We start from the raw sequence: 19398 nt of genomic DNA on the forward strand, positions 1-19398 counted from the left end.
TGCCTGGTGTATTTATTCTAATAGCGAAATCTTGTTTTGGAAATGTAAAATCAGTGTGCAATATGCAAATACAACCATACTCCAAGGCCTTACAAAACACCGGTCTCTACAAAGCACCTACTACAGGTGCAGTAAGTAGAGATACTGAGAAAACATCGATTATGAAGGTTCAGAGGCTCCTGGGCTGGACTATTCTGTTTGCTTCTTATGACTTGGAAAAGGAGGAGAGTACCAGCAAGAGTGTGGCACAGAAGACTGTCAGCAGACCGGAGGGTTCTTGGGGAAAGAGAGACAGATTAAAAAAGGTATCCAACCATGAAATACCTGTTTTGACACCTCAGCTTTTAAAAGAAAAAATAGCCCAGCGGCCTCAGAAATGCACCACCATTTTGGCTGTATCTAGGGAAATGCTGAGGGTGTAGGTAAGCGGTTTTGGAGCATCTCACAAGAGAGAGGTTGTACCCGTAAATGATGCAATGTCACATTTCACCTGCCGTGTGCTGATGCTTCTTCTGTCTTAAACAAGGTCTAAAGTGCCAGTTGATCAGGTTGAGAGAAAAAAACATTCAGTCACGCAAAAACTATCCCATTGTAAGTACTATTGGATTTTGCCTCATGTAAATGTCAAAATTCATGTGATACAGTATGTTGCAAAATTCATGTAGAAGCAGTGAGGGATCAGTGAACCATCCATCTCTCCAAGCAGAGCACTGCTGTAAAATTCCCACATTCATCTGTGTTGCTTTTAGGGCTGTTGTAAAATCCATTCTATGAACAAGCTGTCGACTGGGCGGGTACAGTAGCCTGGAGGATAATGAAACCATGGCTCACCATTGTTCTACTCAATTTTAAATTGCCCTGGCTCCCTCCCTCTTTGTGCCTCCTTCGCTTTTGTGCACATCCAAATTGCAAAAAAAGAAAAAAAACAGGTCACACATTCACACATGCATGCACCCTAGCCAGACCACAGACAGGTCCCCTAACTGACTGAGGCATTTATTGATCTGTGTGCCAGGTTGAGTCCCTAACTCACACTAAAAGAAAAAAAAAGAAAACATAGTGAGGCAATCTCCAGTTCAAAGAAATCAAAGAGACAAGGAAGGACAGGATAAATACCCTATAAAACAAACTGTGATGTCCACTCTGGAGTTTGAGCAGACTGGGCAAAGTGCCCTAAGAAAAGTATTTCTGGAAATGAGTTTAGATATTTGCAGCTATGAGAATTTGACATTGGGACTTCAATAACAACACTACTCAATCTCACTGTCTGTCAAGTACATTACTGTATACATTTTTTAAAAATTGAAAAGTATAAAAAAAAACACTAGTAAAATACTGATACATGACAAAACAAATGTTTTATATGGTTGCAGTTATGCTCCCAACAAAAGCGTATTTGCATGGCAGGTTAGTTGTATAACAATCTTTAGGAGGACAAGGCTGCATTAAACCCTCCCTAACTAGTTCATCAATATGCTTGACTGCTCTACAAACAAAAAATGCATGGTTCGTTGTTTCACGCAACACACAATATAGTGGTAGCAAACTTTAGTGGTTTGTTTTCTGGAGCAAAGCGGTCCCCATCATGTCCCACTGTCATTGATCATTGAGAACCTCAGCTGGGATCACCTGTGTTGCAGTTTAATGGCTTTTTACTGTCTGAGGAAGTAGCAGGGGGAAGTTTTTCTTTTACTCTGAGTCAATGTATTTTATTCCCACTGAGTGGCACGAAACTAAACAAAAAATAAATAAATATAAGGAAAAAAAGAAAAGAAAAGACCGAGTTTATTTTGAAGATGTCCATCTGGTTAATTTAGAACCACTGAGGGGGCAGTTCAGCAGGAAGAATGAATAATCTCTAAAAAAACATCCTCTTTAGATAACCAACTACAGTAGGAGTGATTGACAGAATCACTTCTCTGCCTCTTATTTCACTTCACTTGTCAAATATAGAGCATTTGCAAAACTAAATTACCAATAATAGAACAAAAAAAGTAGACACAAGGCATTCTGCAAACATATTGACAAGTTCTGTTGCTGCTAAATAAACAGCTAATCAGTAATTACTAGTAGTTATTATTCATATGTAACATAAATAGTATATATTTTAAAATGACCATTTTTACTCAGGGATCAGAGCCAGTGTCCAGAGAACTATGGTACAGACATGCGATCACTAGCTGTAGCTGTGGCTGTGTTGGTCAGTGACTTATTTCCCATCAGCAGTGCCCTCCTTTCTAGGTTCACACTAGTAGCCTGCCTACAGCTCTGCAGTACTAAACACACCCCATGTTCTTACAAAAAATGAAAGTGACACACTTTGTAATAAACAACCTACCTTGGCCTTACTGAATATAATCTCCTAGAAATCTGTTTAAACAACTGTCAGAAGCTTTAAAGCTGATTACACCAATATTTTTACATTTACCATGGATCACGCTGCTAGGTGCAATATGAAAGAAGTGAATCCACAGAGGATTATCACCTGATTTTGCACTCCTCATCAGTTCTGCAGAGAGCTGTAGCATCTTTTAGTAAATTGTTTTGGACTTCTGCAGCAGTTTGTTTTTTCATTAGAGTCTTATCACTCTTGTCAACCCCACTTCCTGCAGCAGCAGGCTGCTGATCCGAGTGAAAAAGTCCTGATAAAGTCAGTACATGGTGATAGCGCAGCACCAAACAGCAGACAGACAAACTGGAGAACACAATGGAGAATTAAAGGCTAAAATGTCATTGATTTTCCTCAGACGTTGGTGGTGACCAAAATGGAGATAAAAGGAAAGTAAACATTGGACTTGTTTTAATGAGATGGAGACAAACACAATTTTAAAGTTGCTTAGTGTCACCTACTACAGCCTGTTGTGCTCCAAGTGGTAAAAGTATCAATTCAAGCAGGTTTAAATAAATATCCTGTTTAAAAACAACTTGGTGCCGGTGACCATTTAAGTTACGGTAAATCATATTTACCAGATTGACTGCTGGAGTATCAGGCAGCAATTTTACTGAGCATTAAGCCTTTCAAGTGTCCGCCTGCTTATTTGCTCAGGTATAATGGTAAGTCAAAGTAACTTATGGTGTCCTGCAAAGCTAAATCACAGTTACCATAGCAATGTCAGAGTTGTAAAGAAGTGAAAGCAGCTGAACCAAACACCACTTTGCAGAGAAGTAAACATCAGGCTCTGCTAAAAGTGAAGACTGCTGCTGTGATTATAGTCATTCATTGCTGATGTAAAGCTAATAATGGGCCTCAGCAAGATCCCGCAGGTGATTGCACTCCATGCAAATACGGAGTGTATGTGTTTAGAGTTGTATAGATGCACAGTACGACATCTAAGAAACCTCTCACATGCACGCACGAACACACAGACACACACAAAACACAGTGGCACAGTTGCAGCTCAAGTATGTTCTGTTCTGTAACTTGGTATTTCTTAAGAGAGATATCAGCCGCAATGAGGATGTCATTTCAGATGGTAATTAAGCTGCTACTTGTCAGTCTGTGTGGTTGTGTGTGTGTGTTTTCCAGCAAGCCCCACACTTTACATAATTACCAGTCCAATTGAAGCAGAAGATGGAGGAGGAGGAAAGCTATTAAGTGAGAAGCTTCACAAATATTCAGGGTATAAAGGAGGGAGTGAACACACACACACACACAAACACACACACACACACACACACACACACACACAAACACAAACACAAACACACACACTCAAACACATAATTTAGTCCCGTTCAAACCCTGAAATCTGTTCTCTTTTTCTCAGTTTTTCCTATCTCACTGTTCCCACTATTTACTTGCTTTGGCTGTAACTGTGTAGGATTATCTAATCTTTTTTTGCCACAGAGTGACAAGTCTTTGTTTTGATAAACAAAGCAACAAGGGCCTTGGCTGTCATTGTGCCGTTTCATGTGAATGCCTGTCAACTCTACTGCCACATACAGAAACACACAAACCCCGTGCATTTTGGTGGCTGTTGTCAAAAATCTTTCAAGTTAAAACATCACACTGTGTCCTCATCTTGATCAGTAAGGATAAAGACTTTGATAAAAATTCTTACAGGCACTAAGTTTGTCTTTGTCTCCTTTTCATGTGCGTGCATGTACACATATTCAGCATATGTGTGTATGTGCAATACAGCAAATAAGCCAAGTGTCTGCCTAGGCAGCGACTGTGTACTATGTGCATTCACAATAAGGCAGCAGGAAATGCCTGCACTTGACAGAAAAGGCTCCTGGTTGTGGACGTTATCCACAGTAATCCTCATCACGTGATTCACTGTGGCGACACGTACTTACAAGCACACATGCACGCACACACAAACAAATTGTGGCTGCTACACAGGAACATTAGGACAACTAAAAATATCCCTTCAGACTACGCTGTATGTTTAAAAGCATCTTCTATTTGAATAATCCAAACCTCTTGTGAAAGAAAACCACTTATAAAAATAACACACAGAGCTATACAGTATGTTTACTTATTTAGTTTAACAGTACATTAAAGACAAAATATTAATAGTCATGCCTCCAAACACCTTCATTCGTTCATCACAATGGTTCAAGTCTGATGAGGTTGATTGTGCAGCTCTTCCATCTGTTGTCATAGTAAGTGGTAATATGCAAGTGAGTGAAGCAGGGAGGCTTCAGTTCCCCTAATTCCTGTTAAGTTTCATTGCATATATTTACCCACAGTAAATGGTTATTAAATATTTATCTGATACACTGAAGTAAAAGTTGTATTCTACTTGATTTGACACAGCCTACATATGGATCGAAATACTAATTCATATCACAAACGCTCTTCTTGGGCGTGTTTTACAAACTAGAAACACTGTCCTAACATCTTCCGGGTAACATGTCAGCAGACAAAGGAAAACATTAGCGTTTAGTTGGAATTACCTAATAAATCTAACATTTTTTTCTAATTTGGTTTTCATCTTCTATGGGATAAATCTGGCTCATAAACTGGTTTGCTGTTGTCTTTCAATGCTAGCTAGCACATAGAACATTAGAACTTTTTAGTTGCCTCTTGCTGTAAATGTATTCTAGTGAACTGTCTTGTGCTTTTTGTACAATCTTCATACATTATGTTATGTAGTCCTGTGTTGCTGTATTCCTTAAATGAAAAGCACCCCTTGTCCTGATATGGGAGGTGTTCCCAGATTACATAAGGTGTTTAGCCCTAACGTTCAGTGCTAACCTCGTCACAGCAGATAAACAGCCTAAATTAGCTTGTAAATCAACAGATGATAATCCTATATGCACAGCTGTCTGCTTAATTATGTACCAGGGTGCTAAGCTGGAACAGGAAAAGAAAAAGAAAAAATCCATACAGTAGAAATTCCAATGCATGCAAGGGATGTTGAGATCACCTTCATCCGTTAATATCCATACGAATCTGCAAGCCTAAGTTAGCTTTTGATGTGTTACATGTTTTAATATTGTTAAATACGGAGTAGAGTTTTCATAAAGAAATATTAACTTATCATGGGGAATAAACAGATGACAAATAAGTGCAGTGTCTGTGTTCAATATAAATCAACTGTTACTGTTTATTCCTATATAATCTGCTTTCACTTTCTTTGTCTTATTCTAGTTTTTCCTGTAATGGAAACACAGTGACTTGTAGAGAAACACACATAATGCTCTGCCTTAACTCAGATTTATGAAATAGCACATACTAAGGACTTTGAACTATGATGTCTCATTCAGACTGGAAAACTCAACAAGAGGTCAGTACACTGAAAGGGATTACTAAATGTTGTGCCGTGCCCAACCTAAGCAGGCCGAGATGAATTCATCAGACTATCAAAAATCACAAGGGGTAGTGTAGCGTCAATATGAAACAGTAAGCGGTTTTGTGCATCAGACATATGAATAGGCTTTACACAGGGATGAGGTAAATCCACTGAGATTTATCAACATGTGACAGATATAATCGGTACTGAAACAAGCTTGTGCACAATAAATTCCAAGTATGATTTTGTAATGGACTTCATACAGCACTATTAATTCTTACTGTATTCCAGGCCAGAACATTATAGTGACTTCATCATTCCCATGGTGTTGCTGGCTTGAATCCACAGTTGGTAATGGAGTGGCATTCCTCAACAGTCTGTCTGGTAGCTTAGGCTACTGTAAGATGGATTATTCAAAGCCAAGTAGCTGTATTTGACCTGAAGGATGTTAAAATTATGATTAATGACAATTTGTGTTGATTGATGGGTTTAATGCCCCCCCGTGGAGGTGGGTAGCTACACGTATGGACACAGATGGCTCAATGTGTGTACTGTATGTGTATGATAGGCTGTATTTAAAATTTGTAAACCATGAATACCTAAACATTTACCTTAACCATTAGTGTGAACAGACTCTCTTAAGGGAAAATGGTCTCACCTCTACACTGACAGTGTAGTTATACAAAAGTGCATGGACTGACTGGTCATCTGGAGGCCAGCAAAGCTAGGGCTTAACAGTTACTGCCTGCAAGCAGACTGTAAACTTTCTAAAAAAAAAGAAACATTGTTTTCTGAAACTTTTGTAGGTTGCTGTCCCTGCTGGGAGATTCTGTTGATAAAGTACATTTGATTTATGGTTTTGCCCTTTCTGAAATTTCCCAACTTGACTGTGCATTTTGGCAAGAGTGGATAACAATATCAGTAAATATACCCACATTTAATACTGGTTTGTTCTGATGTGTTTTGGGAATATTACAAATGCTTAAGTTTATAGTGATCCTGAAACAAGGAGATTGTGTTTGAGTAAACTGTGAAGCTGTAAAATGAGCAGTAGCATTGTAAATTAGGAAATAGTGTGGGGGGTCTGTGATCTTTTCCTTTTTTTTCTTTACAGCTTTTCTAAATTTCAGGAAACATCTTTTGAATGCTTGTACAGTACCAGGAGAACTTTGATCTGCCTCATTGCCAGCAGCATGTTCAACAAATGAAACAGCATTACATTATTGTAACACTCCCCCACATTTAGTTTACTGAGCTGTACCTTGTGTTTCAATCAAAGTATGAAAATGAAATGTAAAACATTTATAGCACTCCAGGGAGGAAAAAAAAAGTTTCCTGTCATTACTTAATGCTCAGTCTGACAGTGGGTATGTACCAGTGTTTAGTTGTGATGTAGCAAGCTCATAATCTTACCAAAAACTAGCAATATACCCATCCCTCATCGCTACAGATAGAACACTTACTCACACAGAAGCAGCAACAATACGCAGTATGTACACAAAACCAGAGAACCACAGCACCATCAGGGGGCAGCAAAGTCAAAGAGAGCCAGCTGCTAATGACACCAGCTTCTCATTAGACTTTTTAGGAGATATATACAGGGTGGAGTTGAGAATGGTGGGAACATGAGCATAGGGTTGAAAAAGGTAGTGAAAAAGAAAGGCGACAAAAAGAAACAACAAAATGTAAAAAAAGGGCAATAAAAGAAGGAAAATTAAGAGAGTAGAGAGTAACTGAATGAATAGGTTGAAGCAAACCTACAGGGAAAGTAAATGAAGTCAATGTAACAATAGAGCAATATGGCATATTCAACATGGCAGTCCAGATGATCAGAAGAAGAAAACTGAAAAAAGTCAGAGCGCCTCTTGAAGCATGATAATATTGCTAGCTAATGTTAATTCATGCTATTTATTAAAAAATTCTTTCACAAATACTACTGTAAGCCCCAGAGATATTGTGGTACAATCACAGTAAAGTAGTATTCTGTATCTTTTACTGTACTTTTTCTTATACTAAAAATCAGCGCGTCTCTCGGGGAACTCTCCTCCCTTCTGCTGTGAGGGGTTTGGAGACTTGTCAATTTCTCAGATGGCCGAACACTGAAGGCTTGATTTCCTCTGTGTGTTCCCTCTCCATCTCTATTGCTCTCTTACTGTGTGTGTGTGTGTGTGTGTGTGTGTGTGTGTGTGTGTGTGTGTGTGTGTGTGTGTGTGTGTGTGTGTGTGTGTGCGCAAGACTGGAGTGGAAAAATCACAAGAGGGAAGAAGGAGAGTTTGCGTGCGAGTGCGCGCTCGAGAGAAAGAAAAAAGGAAGAGAATGAAGTGAGACACAAGACCCCGAAAGCAGAGGAAGATGGATGCAGCACATTTCCATCCTTCCTATTCTGCATAGTGTGCCACAATAAGAGTCAGGGTTTACATAACCCAGCACAGCACCAAAGCACACATTTAATTACAAATGGGGATTAGGGAGTAACTGCATAATGTTCTAAAGCAGCGAAAAAATGGAAACGAGCAGATCTTTTTTAAAGTGCAGGAGGATCTGTTCTTCTCCCGGGTAAACATTGTCAAACAAATCTCTCTCTCTCTACAACTGCCTCTCTGGCATTTCCAACAATTCAGTCAACAGTTTGTACTTCTCTCTCCCTCTCCATTTGCATCTACCCACTACTACCTCAGCCTTTTCTTGTTGTGCGCTGTATAAATCTATGGAGCTGAGTTGCAGCAGGCTCTACTGGAGTAGTTTCCCCGCACAAGAGGACGACTGTCAGCTCGCCACAAGTCTGTCTTCCTGAGCCTTAGGCCTGAAACACCGTCTTTAATGGAAGGCAACCTAAATTTCCTCAGCAGCAGAGGAGAGTACATTTCAATCTGTATTTCTTCTGTATGTGTTCGGAAAAATTACCACAGCTGGCATACACAGGAATTAAAATTTAATCGACACAACCTCCAATCACTTAGGACTGCCGGTCTGCAAAACCATCATCTCAGCAAATGGAGATGGGAAGAACAGGAGGCCAGTGAAATTGAGATGAATCCATTTCAGGGTGAAAAAAGTCAGTGCATTACTGTGCCCATAGCCTAACCACAGAACTTGGCTTGAAAAATGTGGCGCACTTGATAAAGCGGAAGATACCAAAGCCATTATACTGCCCATTTCAATGATTATTCAGTATTAGAAGACAAATGGAACAAAGCTGACATGAGGAGCAAACAAAGGGGCCTTTTTCTCTTTGCCTATTAGGAGTGAGAAATATTTTTTTTAAAACTGCAGGCCAGGGCATTTTCTACACCAAGCACAATATAACCACGTTTCACTTCAAATGAAATAAGATTAATTTAACATGCTTCCCTAGGCTGCACAGCAGTTCAAATGAACACACACACACACACACACACACACACACACACACACACACACACACACACACACACACACACACAATTAGGCTTAAATATAGTACAGAATATGTGCAGACTATTAAAAAAACACTAAGAGCATAAAAGCTCAACAGGACAGCACACTCACTCACATGTCCAGACTAATATTTAAATAAATTAACATGATGGCAGAAATCCTGTCTAAACCAGTGATGTTTGTCTCAGGCTCAGATATGTATGCTTTGACATGCATCTGTTGTTTGCAGGAGCTCAGCATGTACTAAACATTTCAGTGGCACAACATCTTGACACATTTATTCTAAACTTAGTCAATTTCTGAGGAAAAAACAAATCACCTGCTGGCACCTTTCAGGATATAAGGACTTAAAAATATAATATTTTTCCCAAGAGGAAATACACTATATTCATCATTCAGCTTGATATATGGTGACATATTGTTTTGTGCTTTTTTCCCCCCATAAGGTATAGGCCTGTCACTTATTCAGTATAACACCAGTAGAGAAACAAATATGTCTAGTGTTGAGAAAACAAGACAGCTGATTTATCTGGTGGCGTGAAGAAAGGCTTCATAGATCAAATCAAATGACATATCATTGTATCGCTGGTCACAAACAGTCCTAGACATATTATTATAACTAAAGCGAGTGTGATATACTGTAGTAAGATTGCCTGTAATGGGGAACTGCAGGTGCAGCTGCTGCTGATGCTTCAAATCTACCACCTGCAGTGAGCCACAGAGGCATCATGCGCTAAATGATGCGAATCAGTTACCACATCCAGGGCCAGTGAGCCTTTACTGTCTGTCTGTATGTTTATTAAAACCTCTGACTATGAATTCTAAAGTGATAAAAACAGAGCTACTGAATGTTTTCTTCATTTCACCTACTTAACATTATTTATTATTTGTCGTATAATAATAATAATAATAATAATAATTCTCTTTTCTCCATTTTCTATAGCTTCCCCACATTTTACACTCTTGCCCCTCCTTGTCCTGTGTATGTATGCGAGCACTGGCCTGTTAGTCAGGGCAGACCTTGAAGTGTCATTTTCTTCGTCTGCTGAGATAAATGTCCCGGCAAAGGTGCTTATCACCTGTTTACGAAGGTGGAAGGGAGTTACAGTACAGAGTGCAGGGAAAGGGGCATCAATTTATGGTGGATTTTTATCAACCATTATCCTTTATAAAAGGCAGAGAACAGAATCACAAACACATAACTTCAGTTTTCTACAAATTCTCGTAGTGAGGGAGGAGAATGATATATATAAAATAAAAAAAAATTAATATTTTTTCACATTTAATGACAGAACTAAGTGCAGCACCAAATGCTTAATCATAATACTTCAGCTTCTAAAGGCTTTCTTCTTTGGGTGGATATCTAGTGTATTCACTTTATGATAACAGTGAAAAGGGATCTGGAAGGCTCCAGGTGTACATCTGATTCTATCTCACTCAGTGATAATGGCGTTCTACAAATACCAACACCTAAGCTGGAAAAAAAGAGAAAAACAGCTGAAAGGTGAGTGGCTGTGAAGCACATACTTAGCCAGTTGCACAGTTGTCAACCTTGAAGTGATGTTCTTTTATTCAAACCAAATTGTCAAACATTATACAGGAGCTTCACAGTGCCAAACAGAAATATGACCTGAGAAATGCAGGTACAGACACACTCTAAATCCTACTTTTTGAAAATGACAAAAGCATAAAAGCTGCCTCAAGCTCTGTCTTACCATGATTGATACACTTTGCCAGGTCAAAACAAAATGGCTGACATCTCTTTAATGTCAGTCATTTACCCTCTGGTTAATTAAGGTACAAACCCAGGACACACAAAAAGTATCACTTAAAAACTGATTTTAAGGTTAAACCGCAGACGGCACCACTTCTTGGCCAGTAAAGGTCAATGTCAGAACATTCAAAATGATTGACAAGCTTTAATTAAATTCTAATAACAGGTACACAATGGTTTTATGAAACGTGACACGTTGCAGATTTTACACATACTAGCTTGATATTTACTAGACTTGAAATAATAATTGTTGTGTTCCTGTAGTTGTTTCTGGTGTTTAGTTTAGAGTCTCCTTACACTGTGGCAGTTTTAAATCACTTTACAAGCAAATGTCTTTTTTTTTTAAGGATTTGCCATATGCTAAATTAGATTCATGTACAAACCCTGTGCATGTACAGTCAGGTCTGACAGGTGGAATCCAAACCATATGTGATGATATTTGGTACATGACCATAAGAAATTATTCGTACAAAGACAGTCTCACAATTATGCACGGGCTATTACAGAGCCAGAGGATTAAAGAAGACTTTCAGAAAGCACTATGTTTTTTGTCTCTCCCTCTGTGGATAGGAAAGGCATTTATTATGCCACTAAGAGCGCTGGAACTGGATTTTAGCATATCTAAGGAAGAAACCTCATCAGAATGCAAAAAGGTAAAGAAAATGTTTACAAAAATCATTAATAAGTTATCAAAGTGCGAGCAGAGCTGGTGCTTATTCCCCCAATGCCCCCATACTTTCCAAACATGTTTAAAGGTTAACCCCTTGTGAATGTGGGTTTGGGGAATTTGATGGACTACAGCTTGCACTTTTTTTGAATTTGTAAGGTGTTGCTTATGCTGTTGCATCATCATCCTGAGGTGAATTTTAGGGGTCAGCAGCGTATTATGATGTTCTCTTGTTTTGGATTTATTTTTGTACACTGCAGTATGAAAACTATATGTGTAAAGGCAGTAAATCATCTGCAAAATGATACACTTTATTGATAAAGAACATATTTTTTTCACTTCTCAAGTGTAACTAAAAGGTTAAGCTATGTAATATCACACTCAGGTTACAAGCTTCTATGTAGGAAGGTGGCGAGCATCAATGTCATCCAAACTCAGTTCTGCAATTACTACCTATGATTAAACTGTAAAAGCTACATGGCAACCTATTATTTCCAGTGCCACTCTGAATGAACTTGGAGCAAAATGAGCAGGTAATTGTACGTTGTGTGTGTTCTGGTGTTTCTATCTTTATAAGAATCAGTGGGACTGATGCGATTAAGATGTGACGTTATGTTTGAGAAAAAAATGCTAACATCAAAAACTCAATTTCAACCAGTTGAAAATGAATCAATCATATGAAAGAAATGACTTCAATCTTATTTATAATTCAGTTAAAAGAATAAAAACATGTGTCAACCAGTCGTAGTTTAACCAGTGTTATGGCCCTGGTGAAAACATTAAGCATGAAGAAGTCACTACTATAATGAGTGAGTGTCAGCTCAGATCTGAAGTGGACACACTTCCAGCCATCAGCTCAGGCTTGGAGCCATCACTGCTCCTCTCTCCTGACAGTAGGGAAAACACAGGCACTTACTGTATGTGGGTGGTGGCATCTTGTCAAGGAAAATGCAATATGCATTAGACACAATCCAATCTGTCTCCAGAGGATTGGTGTGTGTGTTCCTCACTGTGTATCTGAGTTCGATTGTGTCTCTCTCTCTGTGTGTGTGTGTGTGTGTGTGTGTGTGTGTGTGTGTGTAGATGCAGCAGAAAGACAGGAAGAGGAGAGTCTCAGTGGGATGGCTCGACGCTGGGCTGGCACACCGTCAGACAAACACACTTCATTACAGGCCTATTTTCCTGATTAACTGAGCTACTTTATCAGCTGCACAGCACTCTGCAACACACAACTGTCAGCAACAACCCGGCTCCCTAAAAGTTCCCACACGCACACAAATTGACCTGCACACAGTTTACAAACGCAAAGCTTCACTTGCTGAGTGACTGTTTCAATGACTGGCTGGCTTGCTGAATCGAGGCCTAAGACAACATTCTGCTTGTCTTGGCACACTCAGCGGATGACATCAAATATGTTTCCCTGTAGTCTTGAATTAATGTCACTTTTTACAAGTTAGACTCAAACATGCCCTGAATAATCTGTTGTACTTCAGCTATCCTTACGGGGGATAACATTTTGGTAACCTTTTCATGTAATGGAATGTACCAATCAAAAAGGAATAGAGCCCCAAGCTGCCTCGCAAAGACCAGTGAGAGGACAACACCCACCTTGAAACATTATCATTACAGCAGAGTAATGATTTCCTTTCTCTTTGCTTTCTGTGGATCTGACTGCAGGCTATTCGAGAAGAAAATCATTTTTCAGTCTCACTTTTTAAAGTACTACATTTGAACTAAACCCAAATGCCTGAATCAACCCAATTAGCCTTCCTATGTGGATGGGCCATTAAGTTACAAAAATAACCTTTTCACACTTTAGCAATTGATTAAAGGTGGCACACCAGAAGACAATAATAACTGGTTACAAAAAGAAAGAAATAACACATCCACTCCACTAAATAATTATTCTAAGGGCAGAGATATAAAGCAGCAATCATCTCCCCTTGGAATCTGTTAATATATACACACTGTGTTGTATGTTAGAAAGCAGGTTCTCTTTTCTCTCTGCAATCTATGTCTGTTGAGCCAAGCTGCCCTATTTGAATTCAGATCACAGGCAGATGAGTTTTTGGCAGGCCTATGCTCACGGTCACAACCCAGACGAGAGGGGGTCCATCAGGGCCAAGGCCCTGGTATCACACACCTGCATGGGGCACTGGCACTGCTTTGCTGGTACACACAAACACACACCTACGCCCACACACACACACACACACACACACACAAGCACTGGCAGTCATAAAAAAGGCATTCTTAATGAGGCGAACGCAAACTTACACAGCATGCAACTGAACAACGACATTCATCGCTTTTTATACATCATATTCTGCATATGCACATATCCATAATATACGCAAACATACACACGGAGCAGCTGGGTCTCATGCTGACACTACATCTGTTTTTGTGATACCACAGTAGACCTCTGATCACAGGTGCTGTCACATCTCGTGGGCTGGGTTAAAGAAGACATGCCAAACACACGGAGCGTGTGTGTGTGAGGATACGTGTGGGTGGGTGAAAGAGGAGGGCTGGAATAAACAGTAGATGCAGTAAGTAAAACAGAGAGAAGGAACTGAAGATAAAGAATGAAAAAGAGATAGAGTAAAAGCCAAACACGAGCTAAGAGACAGAAATCATCTGTACACTAAAGCTGGCAGAGACACCAGGAAGAAAACAGAGAACAGACAGGAGCGCTGTTTTCTGTTAGTTGTCGTCTGGTACAATCTTTGATCTCCTCAAACAGGCTAAAATATCTGTCAGGTTGCATTTTCATTCTGATAAACAGTGCAGGAGAATTGCTAGCTTTTTAGCTCCCAGTGGAAGAGATGAAATTACAAAGAGCAACGTGTTCTCTTTAATACAAATATGACGAAATCATCTTGAGACTTTCATTTCTGAAGATTACATTATTTGAGCTCCAAAAATGTCATCAGCGCACAGTGTGCTCAAACTAACCTCCATGTGGTTTGGGTCTCAGTTATAAAAATCAACATTGTTGCCATAAATGAGGAAGAATATTTTGTTATGTACTAATAGTCAAACACAAGTACACAAAGCAACATACAGTGTATTGTCTTAAAAGACAAGTAACACAAAGGGGCCAAGACCAAGATTCATAGGCTGGTGAACCTAAAAGCCAGTACTGAAGTAGGACTAATGTGAGGCAAATAACTTCAGCATTGAGTCTGTTTAAATTTTAAATTATAATAAAATAATTTAAATTATTTAACATTGACATTTAATTTATATGACTTTTTTTTATTTAACATGTAAACCTTATATCCATATGTTGTAATATTAGTTGTATGAGTAGACTAACTTGTTATAGGAGAAGCACAGATATTGGTATATACAGTGTAGAACTGCTTTTGCATAGGTTTTTCCTAGTTTTGAGATCTTTGCCTCAGGGAGTTCATAAATGAAACTGCTGGTGCAATGGGACAAATACTTTCCAAGAGTCCCAAGGGAATCAATCTGGATTAAATAATATTAGAAAACATTATAGGCTGATCTCAGCAAACAGTTTTAGAAGACAGACAAAAGAGCTTATTTACATTCTAGCAGAAAGTCACCAACAAAGGCCAATCATTGTAATGTAAATGTATAACCTTTGTTACACTCCCCTGGAGAGCACTGATCTCTATCATTCCACCCTTTGTCTCATCATGCAAGCACTATTCACTGTTGTACCATATAGAGTACTTGAGATCAATAGCCAGCGCCATGTGTGAATACATCTCAGTGGTTGTTTGATATTGTCACCAGGGAGCTCCAGGGGCTGCTTAAAAGCGTGGAACAGAAAGAAAATAAACTATTCTACCAGCATGTCTAGCGCAGTTTCATTCGTTCCAAAGTGTTGCACATTCATTTTTAAATAAAGAAAATACCAAATGTCATTTTAAGCCCAACATTTCAAATCAAAGGGATTTCTTCACCTCAAGAGCTGCTGTTTTCTAATCAAAGAAGAAGTAGATTCAGAAATTCTACTGTGAACAGCAATGTGAGAAACTCCTGGGGAATATAAATGTGATAATGACATCAGACATACTGTATGTGTAAATTTGGTTTCTAGACTTTCTGCTATTTGCAGATGATGTTGTGTTTACTTTTTTTTTTTTATATTCTCCCATGTGGAGACCACAGCTAAGGGTCAAAACAGTAGTGTATCTGTATTTGCTGGCAGGGAAAAAAGTATACAGTGGATTGCTCAACTTACATTTAGATGAGCTCTCTTTCACAACCTATGGCAAAGACGGAGAACAAATAGGCTACAATAAAGCAGCCTTTATATTGTTACTTTCGGCTGTCTTCAGTATGGTGGCAGAGAGGGAGCTACAAATCAAAGCTCTCAATTAACTGCTCACTCTTCTTTCCGACCCTTTACCTGTGGTCACACGCTTTGGGCAGCGACCGTCAAAAATAAGATCACTGACACAAGTGCCCCGAGATGAGATTCCTCTTCGGGGTGGCCGGCCTCACTCTACATGATAAAGTGAGCTGTTCAGCAAACTGAGAAGGCTTCAGTATCGAGCTGCTGTGCGTTTGCACTGACAGGAGTTCTGGCTGAGGCGGTTCAAGCTGTCCAGGTCAGACCACAGAGCAGATCCAGAGCACACCAGAGGGATTACTGAGGCAGTGGGAAAGAACATCTACACTGCTTTGTCCAACCACAGCAACCCAACCTTCATAAATGGCTAGAAAAGGCAAGAGATTAGGTAACCGATAGATGGGGAAGAGACCACTTGATGCTTTAAAACTAATTTCAATAAACAAACCTCAGAAATGTCTAATATGACAAAGGCAATGTCCCTTATGCTGAAATCAATCACACTTTAGAAAACTTATTCAGAGCCAGAAAAGACATAAATACACTTAACATTGCACAGTGGCTGTAGCGCTCATGAATAGAAGTTGTGTTAAAATTAGAGGAAGGCTCAATTATTTATTTACTGCCACATAAATCTACCGTGTCTTTTTCCTTTTTTATAACCTCAGACTATTAGTTACCTTACTGCTTTTCACACTGCTTTCATAATATAATCACATCCTCATATCCAACGTTTTGTCATTCATCATTATTTATTCTTATTTTCTATTTATCATTTTCATTCAACATTTCTTTTATATATTTTTCCCTGTTCATCAATTTTGCATAATCAATGATTTGCATATGATTGACTCATGATCAGAGATGTGAACCAGCTCCAATAAATCCTGCAAAACCTCAGCTGCCTCTCCATGTTTTTTTCCACCTCGTTGAGCTTCTGTGTTGGGCCTTCAGAGTGATCTTGGCTGGGTACAGAGAGTAGCCACAGTACCCAATTGCCTCCATTTAGAGACAATTTGTCTGAATGTGGTCATGCAAATCAACAACTCTTGACTGCAACTTTTCTGAGATCTCTTTTTGGAAGGCATAGCTCACATCAGCCGATGTACTACTTGTAAATAGCACACATGGGTATACATTCATGGTCCACTGATTGGACTCCAGGTGGTGTAGCAGTAGTAGTGACACCAGAAGCCCAGTTTTTCACTTACTCATTCCCATTACCACTTACATATAGCATGTAAGTATATGTATATATATCTATGCTATATGAGCATGTTCAATTAAGACATGAAAGATCACTGACTGTTTTATCCACTAAGAAATGTTTGTTTAAATCTGTGATCTTCATAACACATTTTTGCAGAAAACCAGTAAAATGCAAATAGCTTGCTTACTTTTTCTTGCCACTGTACCCCCAAATAGCTAAACTGACTAGGGGGAATTCAACTCATTTTTTAACCACAAAACGAAAATATAGACCCATGAATTCAGTCATTAAAGCATTAGCACTATCAGCACATTTTACCATACCTCCAGTCTCACTGTGCAAAGTAAAAATCAACTTCTAGACAGACTGCAACTTTATTCTATAGCTTCTGAAGGGCAGACTGGTAATCCCATGGGTTAACACCCAGCGGCAACAACCCTCATTGAATGCACAGACATGACCAGTCAGAGACAGGTGTGTGGGAGGGAAAGGAAAAAAACAACAGAGCAAGAAGAAGTGAGGGTGACCATATAGGCATAGGGACATGTAACTTATGCTTTCTTCCTGTGGGTGGAGGTCAGTGAGGTACATTGCCTGTGTTTGTTAACCGCTATACTGCTTTCATCATAACTGTCTTTTCCCCATTGGTGCTGGTAAAACATCAGTCAGGCTAAGATGAGGGGTTAACTAAATGAGACAGCCTCAGCTCCCAAACTTGTCTCCCACTGGAAGACATCTTGTTAAAAGCAGTGCTACTTCACGAATCCTAAACATGAAATTCTTTGCCCCGACTTTGTCGTCCATGTAGTAGTCTATAAAGCAGGCACAGTTCAATGTAAAGCACATGCTTATACCTATTCTCTTTTATCTTTCTTTAATCATTAACAACACATTGTGCCACTGGCCTCCTACGAGCACACTTACTTCTGGTTGTAACAACATACTCTCCAGATGCTCATTATTTCTCCTACAAGTACATTTCTGTACAGCCCTCAAGTTCTTAGGAAAGTACTTACAGCCCTCTACTGAACCTCAAAAATTACTGCAAAATAGTGAAAAAGTCAAGAACAATCTGAACAATGGTCCGATAACATACTCTCCCACAGCTTGGAGTGTCCCTATCTCTGCAGTCTCATAAAAACTTAATGCGTCCAAGCTCTTAAAACCCAGACAAGCAGAGCCCATTTCAACAGCAGAGAGAAGTCCAATTTCACTCCAGAACCCTCACTATCAAAAGGCAGCCTTCCTTCTCCGAAGCCAGTTGGCAGAAAACTGAAATCCTATTAAATCTTTCAGTAAAGCTTCCATTAATACCTCTGTTTCCGCTGGTAACAATCCTCCGTGGAGGCATACCACACCACAATCTTGGCCGCCGCAAAAAGTATATATGCTGCTGTCACCAATTAATCATCTAATGAAAAGCCTTGGTGACTAAGAGATGTTTGTAATTTTGGTCCCACCATTTATGTAATTAAGGTGACCTCCTAGTATAATACCATCCAATGTGACCTCAATAATAAACGCAAAGAAGTATCTTTGACAAACAGAAATTATAAAGTTATAAAAGCAGAATTCGCAACAGAGCCACCTTCTGAAGTGGCCCAGTTAGAGCCCAGACCTCAAACCAACAGAGAGGCTGTGGAATGACCTCAGGAGAGTTGTTAACACCAGACATCCTAAGAATATTGCTTAGCTGAAGCATGTCTGTAAGGAATAATGGTCCAAAGCTCCTCCTAGACGCTTGTCTAATCGACTCTAATTTGTTTAATTCACGGCTACAGGAAGTGGTTGTTCAAAGTTATTGAAACATAGTTGCCATTTTTTTCACCATTACTGTTTAATGTGGTACATAAAATACCATGTCTGTTTGTGTATCAATTTAGAAATATCATAAATATTGTTGATATTGTAAATATTTGATGATATTTGTGACTTTGGTGAAGATCAGATCACCAATTTATGCAGAAAACCAGGAAACTGCAAACAGTGCTATTAATCATCAAAGATAAAACCACAGAAAGAACCACCATGGATGGAACAGAAACAACATAGTCAGAGGCGATACTGGAGATTAGTGTAGGTACTGTTCCTCATGATGAAATAATTTTTTACAAGGGTGACACCAGGACAGTGGACATAGTTAAGATCAGGTGAGCCTGACGAGGCAACAAAATTATGTTAGCACAGCTGCTTTGGGAGTTCATATCATGCATTTGAAAAGCCTTACTGATGGTCTTTAAGAACCTAAAAGTTGGCAAA

The 19398-nt window shown here is 39.2% G+C and overlaps 1 protein-coding gene across 1 annotated transcript in view; it reads right to left on the reverse strand.

Annotated features, from left to right (window-relative positions):
- LOC113149866 (neurexin-3b) overlaps window positions 1-19398 on the reverse strand; it is a 247787-nt gene that overhangs the window by 156171 nt on the left and 72218 nt on the right. The gene's annotated exons all lie outside the window — the stretch shown is intronic.

This window comes from Anabas testudineus, chromosome 24, assembly GCF_900324465.2.
Source record: "Anabas testudineus chromosome 24, fAnaTes1.2, whole genome shotgun sequence".
NCBI lineage: Eukaryota > Metazoa > Chordata > Actinopteri > Anabantiformes > Anabantidae > Anabas > Anabas testudineus.